The following is a 16309-nucleotide window of genomic DNA, read 5'->3' on the forward strand; positions in this document are numbered from 1 at the left end:
GGCGGAGGGTAGGGTGGGAACTGGGAGGAGGGGAGTTATGGGGGGGAAAAAGAGGAACGAATGTAATAATCTGAACAATAAAGATTTAATTAAAAAAAATAGTAACTTCTATTTGTATGCATATATTTTTATTAAACTGTATGTTCTAAAGAGTTCAGCCTGCCCCTAAGGAAGAACTTGTAAAGATTCAAAGTCAAGTTTAAACAGGGAGATCCCAGGGATAGCAGATGTCTGTCAATGACACTGGGTAAGCCAAGAGTGATGGTTCCCTGTGGGGGCAGCTGGTAGTGGTATTCTGGATATTTGTGCAATGTTTTAAAATCTTGAATATCATTTGCCTTTTATATATTGAAATTGTATATTGAATATATATGGACTTTATATTATTCTATGTCATTTTACAGTAATTATTACTTACCAACTTTTTTTTGTCTTGGAATGTTATATCTTACAGAAAAGCAAGGTTTTTTTGTTTGTTTGTTTGTTTGTTTTTTAAATACAATGTGATTTATTTATAAATGAGAACAAATTAACAATGAACATTTTCAGAAGTTGAAAAAGGACACCAATAGTACTAAATACATAGCCTTTTAATTTTCTTCAAATTCGGAGTTTTAATTATATAAAGATGAGTAGTCAATTATGTAACCTAAAAATATTTACTTATTAAACGATATTAATACTTTCAATAAACTATACAAAAAGATAATGAGACAAATATTTGCATTTATAGAATTGCATGTCAGTCATGCCAGATCCCTGTGAGGGAATTCCCAAGACGATCTCATTCGTCTGTGAGGACACAGTAATTCTTGTTTAGATATACACATTTATTAACTTCTCCAGCCTGGTCAGCCCTCCACTGTTTGATGGTTTTCTTCCGCTATGAATGTGCATGTCCAGTTGTCTGCTTCTTAGAGCAGACATTTACCTTCCTCATCCACCAGCCATTGGAGAAGGACTGGGGCCACGCCGATGATTAATTCGACCCATTCTTCTGGGAGGGTTTCCTGGGGGACCTCTTCCATCATCATATCTGGAATCAGATGAGTTTCCGTAGCCTCTTCCCTTTTTCACATCTTGCTGAAGCAGAGTTTTGAAAAACAAAACCACAAACTCAGCTATTCCCCAGAAGAAAGCTGTTATCAAAGATAATCTCCATGGGGACTGACTCCTGCTGTCCAAAACTTAACTGTTTGTGATGTAAACCATCTTTTTTTTTTTTTAGTTAAAATTTCTTTATTTTTATTTTTTTAAATTGTTTTATTGCTTAAAGTATTACAGAGTATTATATATTGTCTCCTTTTTTCTCCCCTTTACCTTCCCCTAGCCTCCCATGCCCCCCAGTGTCTTGTGTCCATTGGTTATGCTTATATGCATGCATACAAGTCCTTCGGTTGATCTCTTACCAACCCACCCCCCCCCCCAACCCTCTCTGGCCTTCCCATCTTGATCCTTGTTCTCCTCCTCCCGGGCGACAGAACGGCCTCCAAAGTTTTTTTTTTTTTTATCCATTGCATTATAATCGAATCTATAACCATGCCACTTTAAGTTTTGTCATTTATAGACAGTCATTGTTTTACTCTTAGAAAGATCCATGAAAAGAAATCTGACTTATGCTAGATTACAGGTTTCTAAGCAGATAATATCTTTGTACTAACTAGATGAAGATTCATGGAACTCTAAGGAATAACTGAATTCATGAAAATACTGGCAAATAATAAGATAAAAATGGTTGTGGGACTAAACAAACTGAGGATAATTATTATTCTTATGACTGTTTTAAATATTGCTGCATTTTAAATCTTTTCGTTTTCCAAATAAAGCATTCTGCATTACTAGTATTATGAATGGCTCAATTAACAAGGTTATGGGGACTGATAAATTAGTAACATTCATTTCAGAGTGTGCTTCTGGGATACGAAGACTTCAAAGGCCACAACTTACAACCAGGAGATTTTTTTGTCTATTGGGAAAGACATTAATTAAAGGCTCTCTCCAACAGTGTTGGAAAGGATCTTACCTTATCAGGAGCCTAACTGTGAATGGACAACTGCCCCTGTCTTTGACAACTGCCTCCATCTACACTGGAGATCAAAGACTTTTCAAACCTCAAGCCTCAGAAATAGACAGCCATCCTGAGACACCGACAGGCCTGTATATATTAATATTTCTTTTTCACTAATTTTTTGCAATACCATTTGCTCTAAATTTAAAAAGAGAAACCATAAGAGTATTACTGATAATACAAAAAGTTATGTTACATACCTTCAGTTATTATTAACAGTTGGACTATATACACAGGGTTTGAGAATAACCTAAAGAACAATTATTATTATTATTATTATTATTATTACTACTACTAGAGGCCCAGTGCATGAAAATTCATGCCCTGGAGGGGGGATCCCTTAGCTGGGCTTGCCCCCTCTCACAGTCCGGGAGCCCTCAGGGGCGGGAGGAGACCTGGAAATTAGGGGAAGGCGATGCCCCATCACACCTCTGCTGCTGCCACTGCCAGCAGCGCAAGCCTCGGCTGGCCCTGGATACCTGAGCCTCAGGTGGCCCTGGGTGGCTGGGAAGTCGCCATCCAAGGCTTGCCTGCGTCTCAGACCGGCCCTGGGCAGCTGGGGGGCTGAGGGGACTGGGGGACTCCAGAGGCAGGTGCCCCAACAGGGCTAAGGGGACTGGGCGCTGCCATTTCATGGCTGTAGGCGCCGCCATATTTGAGGGCAGGACTGTCAATTAGCATATTCCCTCCTTATTGGCTGTGGGTGCCGCCATCTTTGCAACAGCATGAGGGTCAATTAGCATAGTCCCTCTTTATTAGATAGGATTAGCAGCAGCAGCATTTTTTTTTAATTTCACCCTTTTATTTTTTAAATCTTTATTGTGGAGAATATTATAAATATCCCTTTTATCACCCCATGGCTCCCCTCCAACCCATTCCTGCCCCACCCCAGGCCTTCACCACCCTATTGTCTGTGTCTATAGGTAATGCACAAATGCATATAAGATCTTTGGTTAATCTCTTCTCCGCCCCCTGGTCCCCCTTCCCTCAGATTTGTCAGTCTGTTCCATGTTTCCATGCCTTTGATGCTATTTTATTCATTAGTTTATTTTGTACATTAGATTTCTTATTCATTTATTTTGATTTTAGATTCATAGATATGTATTTATAGCCTTTTTATGGTTCATATTTTTAATCCCTCCTCCTCCTCCTCCTCCTCCTCCTCCTCCTCCTCCTCCTCCTCCTCCTCCTTCTTCTTCTTCTCCTCCTTCTCCTTCTCCTTCTCCTTCTCCTTCTCCTTCTCCTTCTTCTTCTTCTTCTTTTCTCCTTCTCCTTCTCCTTCCTATTCCTAAACAATACCCTTCAACACTTTATGTAATACTGGCTTGGTAATGATGAACTCCTTTAGCTTTTTCTTGTCTGTGAAGCTCTTTATCTGACCTTCAATTCTGAATGATAGCTTTGCTGGGTAAAGTAATCTTGGATCTTGGTTGTAGGTTCTTGCTATTCATCACTTTGAATATTTCTTGCCACTACCTTCTGGCCTGTAAAGTTTCTGTTGACAAATCAGCTGACAGTCGTATGGGTGCTCCCTTGTAGGTAACTAATGCTTTTCTCTTGCTGCTTTTAAGATTCTCTGTCTTTTGCCATTGGCATTTTAATTATGATGTGTCTTGGTGTGGGCCTCTTTGGTTTCCTTTTGTTTGGGACTCTTTACACTTCTTGGACTTGTAAGTCTATTTCTTTAACGAGGTAGGGAAAGTTTTCTGTCCCAATTTCTTCAACAGGTTTTCAATATCTTGCTCTCTCTCTTCTCCTTCCTGCACCCCCATAATATGAATGTTCATATGTTTGAAGCTGTCCCAGAGGCTCCTTATACTTTTTTCATATTTTTTTTTATTTTTCTGTTTGCTCTTCTGATTGGGTGCTTTTTGCTTCCTCATAGTCCAAATTGTTGATTTGATTCTCAAGCCATGAGTTTTATATGCTTGCTTTACTCTACTGTTGAATCCCTGTATATTATTATTTATTTTGGTTAGTATATGCTTAATTTCTGATGATCCTTTTTCATGTCTTTGAAATTCTCGCTAAGATTCTTTAAGTCTCACTAAGTACCTTGAAGGTCTCATTAAAATCCTTGAACAAACTTATCATTGTTTTGAACTCTGTATCCAGTAGTTTGCTCATTTCCATTTCTTGCATTTGTGACATGTTTCTTTGTCTCCACATTTTGGCTGTTTCCCTGTGTTTGTTTCTATGTGTTAGGTAGATCTTCTATGTCTCCCAGACTTGGTAGAGTGGCCTTGTGTTATAGCTGTCCTATAGGTCTCAGTGGCTCAGCCTCCCAGTCACATGCACTGGGCCCTCTAGGTATAGCCCTGTGTGGGCAGTGTGCATAGTCTTGTTATAGTTGAGCCTTGATGGCTGTTGGCATCACTGGAAGGAATCGACCTCTAGGCCAACTAGCTTTGAGGACCAGCTGTGACTATAGCAAAAGACCTGCTGTGCAGGAGATACCCCTATGGAGCAGAACTTGCTTCAGTGGGGTTTTGGTGCTCACTGAGTCTGCTCCTTGAGTGTATCACTTATGAATGTGTAGAGTTGTAATCCAGTATGGTCTGAAGCTGTCCAGTTGCACTGGCTCTAGGACCTCCAGAGAGGTGCAAAGTCAGCCACTGTCTTGGACCACCCAGCATGAGCTACCAGGCAATCTACAGATATATATTTGTATTATGCTTGGAAGTGCCCATATGAGGCCCAGCTGTGAAGCAAGGCAGGCTGGTGCTAGTGCTGAGTCTTGGGGTTCTTTTTTTTTAATATATTTTATTGATTTTTTACAGAGAGAAGGGAGAGAGATAGAGAGTTAGAAACATCGATGAGAGAGAAACATCAATCAGCTGCCTCCTGCACATCCCCCACTGGGGAAGTGCCCGCAACCCAGGTACATGCCCTTGACCGGAATCGAACCTGGGACCTTTCAGTCCGCAGGCCGACGCTCTACCCACTGAGCCAATCCGGTTTCGGCGAGTCTTGGGGTTCTTATTGACAGGTTTGGGGCATGCTGATGCCAGCTGCTGCTTGTTTGAGAGATGTTAGAAAAGTCTGAGCAAGGACAGGCCATTCATATGAAAAGCCATTGCAAAAAGCTTTGGTGGGGCTGCAAATTGGATAGGGCAGGGTCTCAGGGAATCATTAGGGTAGAGAAAACAGTATGGGTAACCCTGATATAAACTCAGATATGGCTGCCAGTCAGCTCTGTGGCAAGGAGGTCCCATCACAGGAACAATGACCCCTGTGACCACCCCTAACTTTCATCCACTGGGGCCAGGGGGAAGGAGAAAGCCACCCCTGAGTTCCTGCCCTGATGGAGACAATCCAATTCCCGCCCCCCCCCCATATGTTCCTGGACCCCCCAAAGGCACTGGAGTTCAGAGGAAGTGGGACCGTACAAGAACTGCCTGGGGCTCCAGCCACCTCCACGTCACTCTGCCAGAATCCCTGCTATTTTTTTATGGCCTGATGTTACAGAGACTTCTCTTCCTAGCTCTGGAATCCTGGGCTGGGATTCTGGTGTGGGGCTTGGACCTTTTGCTTCTCATGAGAGGCCTCTGTAGCTGAGATATCCTTTTAATTGAAAAAAAAATGCCACAGGTGGGTGTCAGACCAGCCCATTCCATGCCTTTGCCCCTCCTACCAATCTTGATATACTCTCTTTCCTTCTCTTGTTGTGGGACTTTCATTAAGCCAGCTTTAAGGCGGTTCTGAATGATGGTTATTCTGTACTTTACTTGTAATTTTGATGTGGTTGTGGGAGGTGGCTAGTACCAGCTTTTATCTACACCTCCATCTTGGTTCTTCCAACAGCAACATTAATGTGTAGGTATCTTGGGCTTGTCGGTGTCTCAGGATGGCTGTCTATTTCTGATGTTTGGGCTTTTGATCCTTGAAAAGTCTTTGATCTTCACTGTAGATGAAAGCAAGTGTTAGAGATAGGGGCAGATGTCCATTTGTGGTTAGGTACCTAATAGGGTCCTTTCCAACAATGTTGGAGAGTCTCTAATTGATATATTTTCCAATGCAAAAAAATCTCCTGGATGTAAGTCATAGTCATTGAACCCTTCATCTCTGGGGAACACATGCTGAAATGAAAGTTACTAATTTATCAGTCCCTATAACTTGGTTAATGAGTCCTTGATAATGATGCAGAATATCTTTTAGTTTTCATTATATTTGGAAAACAAAAAGATTTAAAATGCAGCAATATTTAAAACAGAGTCATAAGCATAATAATTATCCTCAGTTCATTTAGTCCCATCACCAATATTTTTATTTATCCTGATTTGCTAATATTTTCATGAATTCAGTTACCCCTTAGAGTTCTATATATCATCATCTAGGACAAAGATATGACCTGCTTAGAAACCTGTAATTTAGAGCAAGTCAGAGTCCTTTTCATGGATCTTTCTAAAGATGTAGCGTATTAATTCACTATAGCTAAGATTTGGAAACAACCTAAGTTCTCATCAACAGGTGAGTGGATTAAAAAACTGTGGTACATATACACAATGGAATTCTACACTGATGTAAAAAAGAAAGAACTCTTACCATTTGCAACAGCATGGATGTACCTGGAGAGCATTATGCTAAGTGAAATAAGCTAGTCGGAGAAAGATAAATATCACATGATCTCACTCATTTATGGAATATAAGGAACAACATAAACTGATGAACAAAAACAGATCCAGAGACAGAGAAGCATCAATCAGACGGTCAAACCTCAGAGAGAAGGTAGGGGAGGGTGGGAGTAAGGGGGAGAAATCAACCAAAGGACTTGTATGCATGCATATAAGCATAACAAATGGGCACAGACAGTAAGGGGGTGAGGGCATGTGCTGGGGGGCGGGAGCGGGTGGGAGAGGTCAATGGGGGAAAAAGGGGACATATGTAATACTTTTTAAAATAAATAATTTAAATAAAAATAAAGATGTAACATATTTGTAAATGTATTAGAATAGAACAATGTCTATAAATGACAAAACTTAAATTGTAATGATTATAGATTTGATTATAATGCAATTGATAAAAATTTTGCTTTTCTGTAAGATATTTAATCTTTGTATGCCAATAAAAGATTACACCCTAGTAATGCCTTCAGGAGGCTGAAAAAGCACCACATAATACAGTACACAGATGAACATCTATCACATACAAATTATACATATAAAGACCATACACAAGAGAATAACTCACTTTTTTTCTTTTCCTTTAAAAATAAATCTCCGTATTTTATATGACCAAAACTATATAATTTATTTCAAACTTAATTAGAATTTCTAACATTTAGAAACTTTAATTTCCAATGATAAACAAAAAAGTAAGCAACCAGTATTCCCTAGATTGATTTTTATAAATACATTTCATAATCTTTGGCAACATAGGTTTCTCTATCGGCACACACACTTTTAAGCAACACACCTGTAACAAAGCATTAGACATGAACAATTCCAAATTTACTTGACAGCCCCTCTGCAATAAAAGCCAAAAGCAGCCCAGCTGGTGTGGTTCAGTGGTTGAGCATCAAGCTGTGAACCAAGAGAGGCCATGGTTTGATTTGTGGCCAGGGCACATGCTGGGGTTGCAGGCTCGATCCCCAGTAGGGGACATGCAGGAGGAAGCTGATCATATGCATACAATGATTATTCTCTCTCATCATTGATGTTTCTCTCTCTCCCTCTCCCTTCCTCTCTGAAATCAATAAAAATATTTTTCTACTTATATAAAAACCCTGGTGTAACATCATGACTGAGGCTCGACCAACCGGAAGGCAGTCCTGCAGGGGTTGTCTTGGAAATGGCTGCACCCTCCCCAAGCTGTTTCCCACGAGGGCGGTGAGGTTTCAGGCAGGAACCCGCCCTCGGAGCGTGGATGCACTGAGTCCTGGGTCCTCTTAGCCACAGCTGCACCCTCCCCGAGCTGTTTCTGGTAAGGGCAAGGTTTGAGGCAGGTACCGGCTTTTGGAGCATGGACGCACTGAGTCCTGGGTCACATTGAGGTTTGAGGCAGGAACTAGCCCTCGGAGCGTGGAGGCATATGTTTATCAAGTTTATAAAGTTTTAATACATTATATTAGAGGTCGTGGTAGTACTGTTTTAGCCACAGCATCTACAGGAATTGCTGCAAATTTACTTCTCGGTGGAAGCACTGTTCATTCCCAATATAAATTACCCATTCCACTAAATGAAACTTCAATTTCTAGACTTGATATAAACAGTGAAGTTGCTAAAACTATTAAAAAGGCCCAACTTCTCATTACTGATGAATGCACCATAGCATCCAGTTATGCTATAAACGCCATAGACCAGTGATGGCGAACCTATGACACGCGTGTCAGAGGTGACACACAAACTCATTTTTTTGGTTGATTTTTCTTTGTTAAATGGCATTTAAATATATAAAATAAATATCAAAAATATAAGTCTTTGTTTTACTACGGTTGCAAATATCAAAAAATTTCTATATGTGACACAACACCAGAGTTAAGTTAGGGTTTTTCAAAATGCTGACACACCAAGCTCAAAAGATTTGCCATCACTGCCATAGACAGATTACTAAGAAAAATTTGAATGTTGTATTTGGTGGGAAAGTTCTCCTTCTTGGAGGGGATTTTCAACAGTGTCTCAGTATTGTACCGCATGCTATGCAATTGGCCATAGTACAAACGAGTTTAAAGTACTGAAATGTTTGGGGATGTTTCAGAAAGTTGTCTCTTAAAACAAATATGAGATCAGAGGATTCTGCTTATAGTGAATGGTTAGTAAAACTTGGAGATGGCAAACTTGATAGCAGTTTTCATTTAGGAATGGATATTATTGAAATCCCCTGTGAAATGATTTGTAATGGATCTATTATTGAAGCTACCTTTGGAAATAGTATATCTATAGATAATATTAAAAATGTATCTAAACGTGCATTTCTTTGTCCAAAAAATGAGCACGTTCAAAAAGTAAATGAAGAAATTTTGGATATACCCAATGGAAATTTTCACACATATTTGAGTGATGATTCCATTGATTCCACAGATGATGCTGAAAAGGAAAATTTTCCCATCAAATTTCTTAATAGTATTACTCCTTCAGGAATGCCGTGTCATAAATTAAAATTGAAAGTGGGTACAATCATCATGCTATTGAAAAATCTTAATAGTAAATGGAGTCTTTGTAATGGTACCAGATTTATTATCAAAAGATTAAGACCTAACATTATCGAAGCTAAAGTATTAATAGGATCTGCAGAGGGAGAGGTTGTTCTGATTCTAAGAATTGATTTGTCCCCATCTGACACTAGCCTCCCATTTAAATTGATTCAAGGACCGTTTCCCGTGATGCCAGCATTTGTGATGACTATTAATAAATCACAAGGACAAACTCTAGACAGAGTAGGCATATTCCTACCTGAACCCGTTTTCCAACATGGTCAGTTATATGTTGCTTTCTCTTGACTTTGAAGAGCATGTGACGTTAAAGTTAAAGTTCTAAATACTTCAGCACAAGGGAAATTAGTCAAGCACTCTGAACGTTCTTTTGGGAGTCTAGTAATTTTCTAGAGTCTAAAACTAAATCACCCACATATAGGGTTAGAGTGGAATCTCTAGGAAATTTAACATCATTTAAACCAGCTTTTAGTATCTAAAACAATAGGTGGGACTCTTTGTACATCCCTGGGGCATTACTGTCCAAGTAAACTTGTAATCTTCCCAGGTGAAAGCAAGAAGATATTGTCTTTCTACTGGAATGCTGAAAAAGGCACTACATAATTTTATTATTGAAAAATACTGGCAGACACAGGAATGACTAATAATAAGGAATGTGTATTTGCAACCAGAGAATGTATAGAAATAACTAGCTTATTTATAGCTCTGAGACTTTGTGCAAATCTCCATCTTTTTCCATTTGGTTTCTTTACTGAAAGGATAGGAAAATTACAAGGGCTCATACATGGAATTATAAGCTTCCCCCCTTTTTTATTTAACCCTCACCCGAGGATGTTTTTCCATTGATTTTTAGGTAGAGTGGAAAAGAGAGGGAAAGATAGAGAGAACATCAATGTGAGAGAAACATATGGATTGGTTGCCTCCTGCAATCGCCCCAACCTAGGTCCGGGCCAGGGAAGAGGCTGCAAACCAAGGTACATACCCTTGACGGGAATAGAACCTGGGACCTTTCAATCCTCAGGCCAACGCTCTATCCACTGAACCAAACTGGCTAGGGCTATTAGCCCCCCTTTTAATGGTAATTTTAATTTCTCCTAAACTATCAATAAGGAGAAGGGGAAACACTTTCTCATAGTCCTCAGACTTGATCCTGTTTTTGTTTTTCTAAATCTGATTTCAGTTTCCTATAATCCTTAAAGTGGACAGACTTCTCTACAGGAGTTTTCTTGTGAACCTTATTTAGTAGTTCTGTTGGTTTTGCTCCCAGAAACCAGTAGGTATATTAATTGGAACAGGTTAAAATAGCCAGGGTTGCATGTTCTAACAGTTAAATTTCTGTGTGAACCCATCAGGGTCCTGGAGAAAATTAGGAACAATTGCTGGTTCATGTCTCACTAAGACCAGATTTTTTCCAAAGGAAGCTGTTAGAATTCTTATTCTCATTTTCCTTTAAGTCTGTAGGGAGTAGTAGGGAAGGAGATAGAAGGGGAAAGAAGAAGGGAGGGGAAGTGGAAGTCCAGACATGGAAGCTCAGAGAGCAAAGGATATAGTGGAGGAGGTATAGAAGGCAGAGGAATGGGATGTAGACATTTCTTAGCTTCAGGAGAGTTCAGAGATAGTATCTAAAATTTCTTAATTTCTTTTTAAAAAAAGATTTTATCTGTGCTTCTCCTAAAACCTTCTAATTTCCAAATCATGATACGCTTCCCATTCATTCAGTTTAATTTTAGAGCTGTAATTTTTCTAACTTTTGCATGTAAAAAAATAATTTATTCACCCCAAAACAACTGCATTTTAGCCATTTCATGTTGATATTTTCTAGTTAAATCTTCCCATTTCTGTAAAGCACTTGCAAGTAAAAGGCTTCCTACCAGGAGTATGAGGGCTTAGGCCTGGGAGATTTTGGCCTTGAATCATAATTTCCTATGCTAATTTTACATATCTACACTAATAAAAGAGAAAAATGGTAATTGGCATACGGCGCTACCCTTTTCATTGGCTAATCAGGGCTATATGCAAATTAACTGCCAACTAAGATTGGCAGTTAACTGCCAACAAGATGGCAGTTAATTTGCATATGTAGGCACAATGCAGGGAGGCGAAAGGGAAAGCAGGAAGAAGCCCCCTGCCACTGACAGTGATCAGAAACCCAGGGGGGAGCTAAGAGCTGGGGGCCAGCCTTTGCCCTGCCCCCCAGCCATGATCGGAGAATCAGGTGCCTTTTCCGCCCTGGCCAGTGATAGCAGGAAGTAGGGGTGGAGCCAGTGATGGGAGCTGGGCACGGTCGAAGCTGGCAGTCCCAGGAGCTAGGGGTCCCTTGCCTGGGCCTAAAGCGAAGCCCACAATTGCGGCGCCGCTGCAGCTGCGGATCCCCACTGCCTGGGCCGGACGCCTAAGCCAGAGGCGTTAGGTCTGGGCAGGGGCGGAGCCTGCAACTGCAGGGAGCTGGGGGTCCCCTGCCTAGGCCTGACACCTCTGCCAGAGGCATCAGGCCTGGTCAAGGGGCCGATCCTGCGATTAGAGGGTGATGGGGGTCAACGCCTGAGGGCTCCCAGTATGTGAGAGGGGGCAGGCTGGGCTGAGGGACACTCCCCCCCCATACCCAGTGCACGAATTTCGTGCACCGGGCCCCTAGTGTGTGTGTGTGTATACATATATGTATATATATGTATACACACACACACACACACACACACACATCCTATCTAATAAAAGAGAAACATGGTAATTAGCCGTAACTTCGCTACCCTTCCCATTGGCTAATCAGGGAGATATGCAAATTAACTGCCAACAAAGATGGCGGTTAATTTGCATACATAGCCACAATGCTGGGAGGCGAAAGGGATTGGAAACCCAGGCGGCAGGCAAGAGGTGGGGGGCGGGCAAAGGCGGCCGGTGATCAGTGATTGCTTTGTGGATTGGAGGCAGAGAGAGCTGCTGATGAGGCCAGCTGGCACCCCCGGACCCTTGGCACCAGGGGTGCCGGCTGGCCTGCTTCCCCGTGATCGCCATGGAAAAAAGACCTTCAAGGCCTGTCCACGGCAGGTTTGCATTTAAAACTAAGTGGGGTGGTCTGGAACTGCACGGCACTGACAACCAGGGCAGTCTCTGCATCAGTGGCACATCTGCGGCTTGAAGTGTGGGGGGTGAGGGCCATGCAAGCCAGAGACTTTGGCTGCAATGGTCAGATAATTTCAGCTCCAAGGCAGGCGCAATCAGGGAAGCCATGGGGACCTTCACAAAAAAAGAGAATGCTGAAGAGGAAGGATACTTCCCAGAGCGGATTAAAGAACAGCTGGCAGCCTTGAAGAAACAACATGAAGAAGAGATCACTCATCATAAAAAGGAGATTGAGCATCTGCAGAAAGAAATTGAGCAGCACAAGCAGAACATCAAGAAACTGAAAGATCATGATACTGCGGCAGTGTCAGGGTGAGGGGACGACCATATTTGTCAGTGTGCCCGAGCTGTCAACAACAAAATGTGTGCGGGAGCTGGGCAGGCGCACAGACAGGCACACAGACCCCAGGCCTGCCGATGCCGTCTCATGGGGCCTGCGCCCCGCAGCGGGAGGTGGGGGCGGTGGGGGGGATGTCTTACAAACTGAACTTGACCATGCACATGCCCGCCACCTCCATCAAGGCCTCTGGGAGCGTTCACCCGCCTTCCACCAGCATGGCAACGTCTTCCCAGTACCGCCAGCTGCTGAGTGACTAGGACCACCATCTCTAACACGCAGGGAACAGAGAACAGCCAGGTGCCCCAGAGAAAATATGCTGAGCTGCTGGTCATCATTGAAGAACTAGGGAAGGAGATCTGACTCATGTAAGCGGGCAGCAAGAGCGCGATGGAGAGACTGAAACGAGGCATCATCCACACGACAGGGCTGGTTCGGGAGTGCTTGGAGGAGATGGAGCGGAACACCAGGTCCTAGGACCTAGCCCCTAAGTCAGCGTGAAAGGCTTTCCCTCTTCTTCCAAGGAGTGACAGCTCATGCTTGCACCCCCTTCAGATGAAACTTGGTTTCAAAATGGTAACAGCTTGGTTTCTCCTCCCCGTGCCCCTCCCGTGGTTCATCAGGCTCTGAACCTCCCATCGCTGAGATGGAGAAGAGATTTTTGCAGTTATTAGATTTACATATTAGTTAGGAACTACCCAGGGCATTTTGTGTGTTTTTTTTTAAAGCACTGATTTACATGATGCATGTCAGTTACCTATCACAGCAAACTGTAGTTGGCCTCCCAGATACATATTTCTCTTCTGGATACATTTCTGTTACTCACATGGTTCTTTATGTTTCTCTTCTGAGCTGATCCAACTCTGAGGGTTTGTTTCAGTGAGTCCTGAGGCAGCGCTTTAGTAGCCAGTGCCCATTCACCACACAGTATAAACTCTTTTCAATGTAACTTTTTTTTTTCTTAAGCATTTGCATGACTATTAGTACTTTGAAGTCAATCTTTAAAATGAACAATTATAAATACAGAAGAAAGAGCAATTTATTGAACCTCGCCTGACAAGGACCCCTGAAATTTCCCCTAAGGATGTATGCACATTTCAGTTCCGCCTTTCCCATCAGTGGATCCAAACATCTGGAAGACAGTGACTAATAGTGTTTGCATCTTTGTATGTATTTATTACTTGATGTAATAAAGCTTATTTTCATTAACAACAAAAAAGAGAAACTGAAAGATCATGCTGATGCTTAAGTGCACACAGTTCCCCATAGAATGGCTACATACTGTCCACTTCTATGAAGACATAGTTCTGGTAACTAGTATCTATCTATGCTGCCAACAGATTATAATAAATTGTGATCCGTGGGGAAAAAAAAACAAAAAACCAAGTGGGGTGACATCGGAATTACCCAAGCGTACCCCCAACCCCTTCACCTGCCCAGACGCCTAGGGTCCCTTTACAGCTGGGCTGAGCCCAGTGCCGCCCAGTGGCCTGGACACAGACCTGACCACCTCTCTGGTTTGGCCCAAACATCTGAAGTTCACATTAGTTGCCAACTTAAGAAATTGGAGCATTCACGTAAAATCGGGATTCCCCACTTCTCTTTCCAAAGTGGCCGACTGGGCTACCAACCAAGGGTGGTCAGTGTCACTTCAACCCTAAGAGGAACCCCCAGCTTGGGGGTGTGGTGAGGAGGAAGCTATCCGTGCAGACAGTTCAGTTGTGTAAACTCCCACTGACAGTAGCACAGCCCAACAGTGTGGCCATTCAACTGCGAGGCAGCACAGCCATGAAACAGTCCGGCTGTTAAACAAGGCCCCTCTCCAGCTTTCAGGGGGCTTCACCTACTCCAACCCACTACACCCCACTCTGCTTCAGTGAGACAGCTTCAGTGTTTCAGCTCCAGCAAACAGAACACGTTCCAGTGGAAAGGAAACGTGTATCCATGGCCAGTGTTGCTCAATGGATAGAGCCTCTGCCTGAGGACTGAAGGGCCCAGAGTTCAATTCCTGGTCAGCGCACATGCCCGGGTTATGGGTTTGATCCCGTGTGGGGCGTGCAGGAGGCAGTCAGTCAATGATTCTCTCTCATCATTGATGTTTCTATCTCCCTCCCTCTCTGAAATCAATCTATACTAATAAAAGGGTAATGTGCTAATTAGAACAAACAACTTCCAGACAACTTTCTGGATGTCCTTTTGGACAAAGCCATGGTGGCGGGGCCGAGGCAGAGGTGGTTAGGGGCGATCAGGCCAGTAGGGGAGAGCAGTTAGGACAATCAGGCTGGCAGGGGAGAGCAGTTAGTTAGGGGGGTCAGGCCAGCAGGGAGAGCAGTTAGGGAGATCAAGTCAGCAGGCAGGTGAGCAGTTAGGAGCCAGTGGTCCCACATTGCAAGAGGGATGTCCGGCTGCCAGTTAGGGGGATCCCAGGGATCGGGCCTAAACCAGCAGTCGGACATCCCCCAAGGGTTCCCCGATTAGAGAGGGTGCAGGCTGGGCTGAGGGAAAGCCCCCCCCCCCCGCCGTGCACGAATTTCGTGCACTGGGCCACTAGTATACACACACACACACACACACACACACACACACACACACGCACACATATATATGCATAGTCTGAGAAAATTTCCTAGGGATGTTATTAGGTTGAAGTGTGTTGCTTATGGGTTGAGCTCCATGAGGCTCTCACCCCTTGAGTCACAATCAGCTCTCTTTTGTGAGTCGGTTTCTCTCCTTGGCTCTCTAATATAGCCATGAGGATTCAGAGCAATAGGTAAGCAACCTTTATACGGCATTTCCCTATGAGGTTCCTACATGTTGTGAAGAATGACATTTGACACCTCCACAGGGATTCTTAGTTGCCTAAAAACACCAGAGATTTGGGTTCGAGAGAGGAGGTGCCCCTTATCTTAGGAGCTATGAGTTCAACTCTCATTTATATGGCAAAGGTTTTATGTTCAGACTCTCAGAAAGCAATTCCAGTGGAAAAGCCAAAGTTAAAAGCCAGCCACCCATTTTTCCTCCTGTCTTGTTTTAGCCTGTTTTATGTCAACCCTTAACCTTAATTCTACCTCGAGGATTAAAGAAAAAACAAACACAACTCAAATAAAGTCAGACCCTCTTCCACAAGCAAGGGAAGGTCCTCGATCCCAGATACAACTCACCCAAGTTCACCCAATGTGGCAGCATCTGGCGGGCTCGATGAGCCTTTTGCTGGATCCCAGGACCAGGTCCGGGTCTGAGGGGTGGTCCTAAGTGAGCTTCTTTGCAATCCTGTTGCACTACACTAAGTAAATGTCAATGTAAGAAACATTCAGACCTGTAAATAATTTTTGTTAAGTTTATTTGAGCCAAACTGTGGACAACTGCCAGGAAGCAAAATCTCAACACATTGAGGTAATGCTCCAGAGAATGGCAGTTTTGCACCTTATTTTATGCATTACAATCCAAAGAGAAGACATACTGGGTTACATGAAATTCATTGGTGATAGATTAGGAAGGCAGGAGAAAGCAAAGCAGGGGGAAACCTCTGGGATTGGATAAAAAGTAAAATGATATATTTTTTATATGGGTGCATATAGGAGAGGTAATGGTCAACAATTAACACAATAAAAATAACGAAGATGATTTCTAGTCT

At 42.7% G+C, this 16309-nt stretch overlaps 1 protein-coding gene and 2 pseudogenes across 3 annotated transcripts in view; 1 reads left to right on the forward strand and 2 right to left on the reverse strand.

The window, feature by feature from the left end:
* TRMT2B (tRNA methyltransferase 2 homolog B) overlaps nucleotides 1-16309 on the reverse strand; it is a gene marked incomplete at its 3' end in the record, with an annotated part of 140493 nt that overhangs the window by 33438 nt on the left and 90746 nt on the right. The window lies entirely within an intron of this gene.
* On the reverse strand, nucleotides 849-1212 carry LOC308535975 (selenoprotein K-like; annotated as a pseudogene). Its single transcript has one exon. The product of its transcript is annotated as a selenoprotein K-like (transcript).
* Nucleotides 12810-13152, forward strand: LOC308511468 (cyclin-dependent kinase 2-associated protein 1-like; annotated as a pseudogene). The gene has a single exon. The product of its transcript is annotated as a cyclin-dependent kinase 2-associated protein 1-like (transcript).

Source organism: Myotis nattereri (assembly GCF_964212035.1).
Source record: "Myotis nattereri genome assembly, chromosome: X".
Lineage (NCBI taxonomy): Eukaryota > Metazoa > Chordata > Mammalia > Chiroptera > Vespertilionidae > Myotis > Myotis nattereri.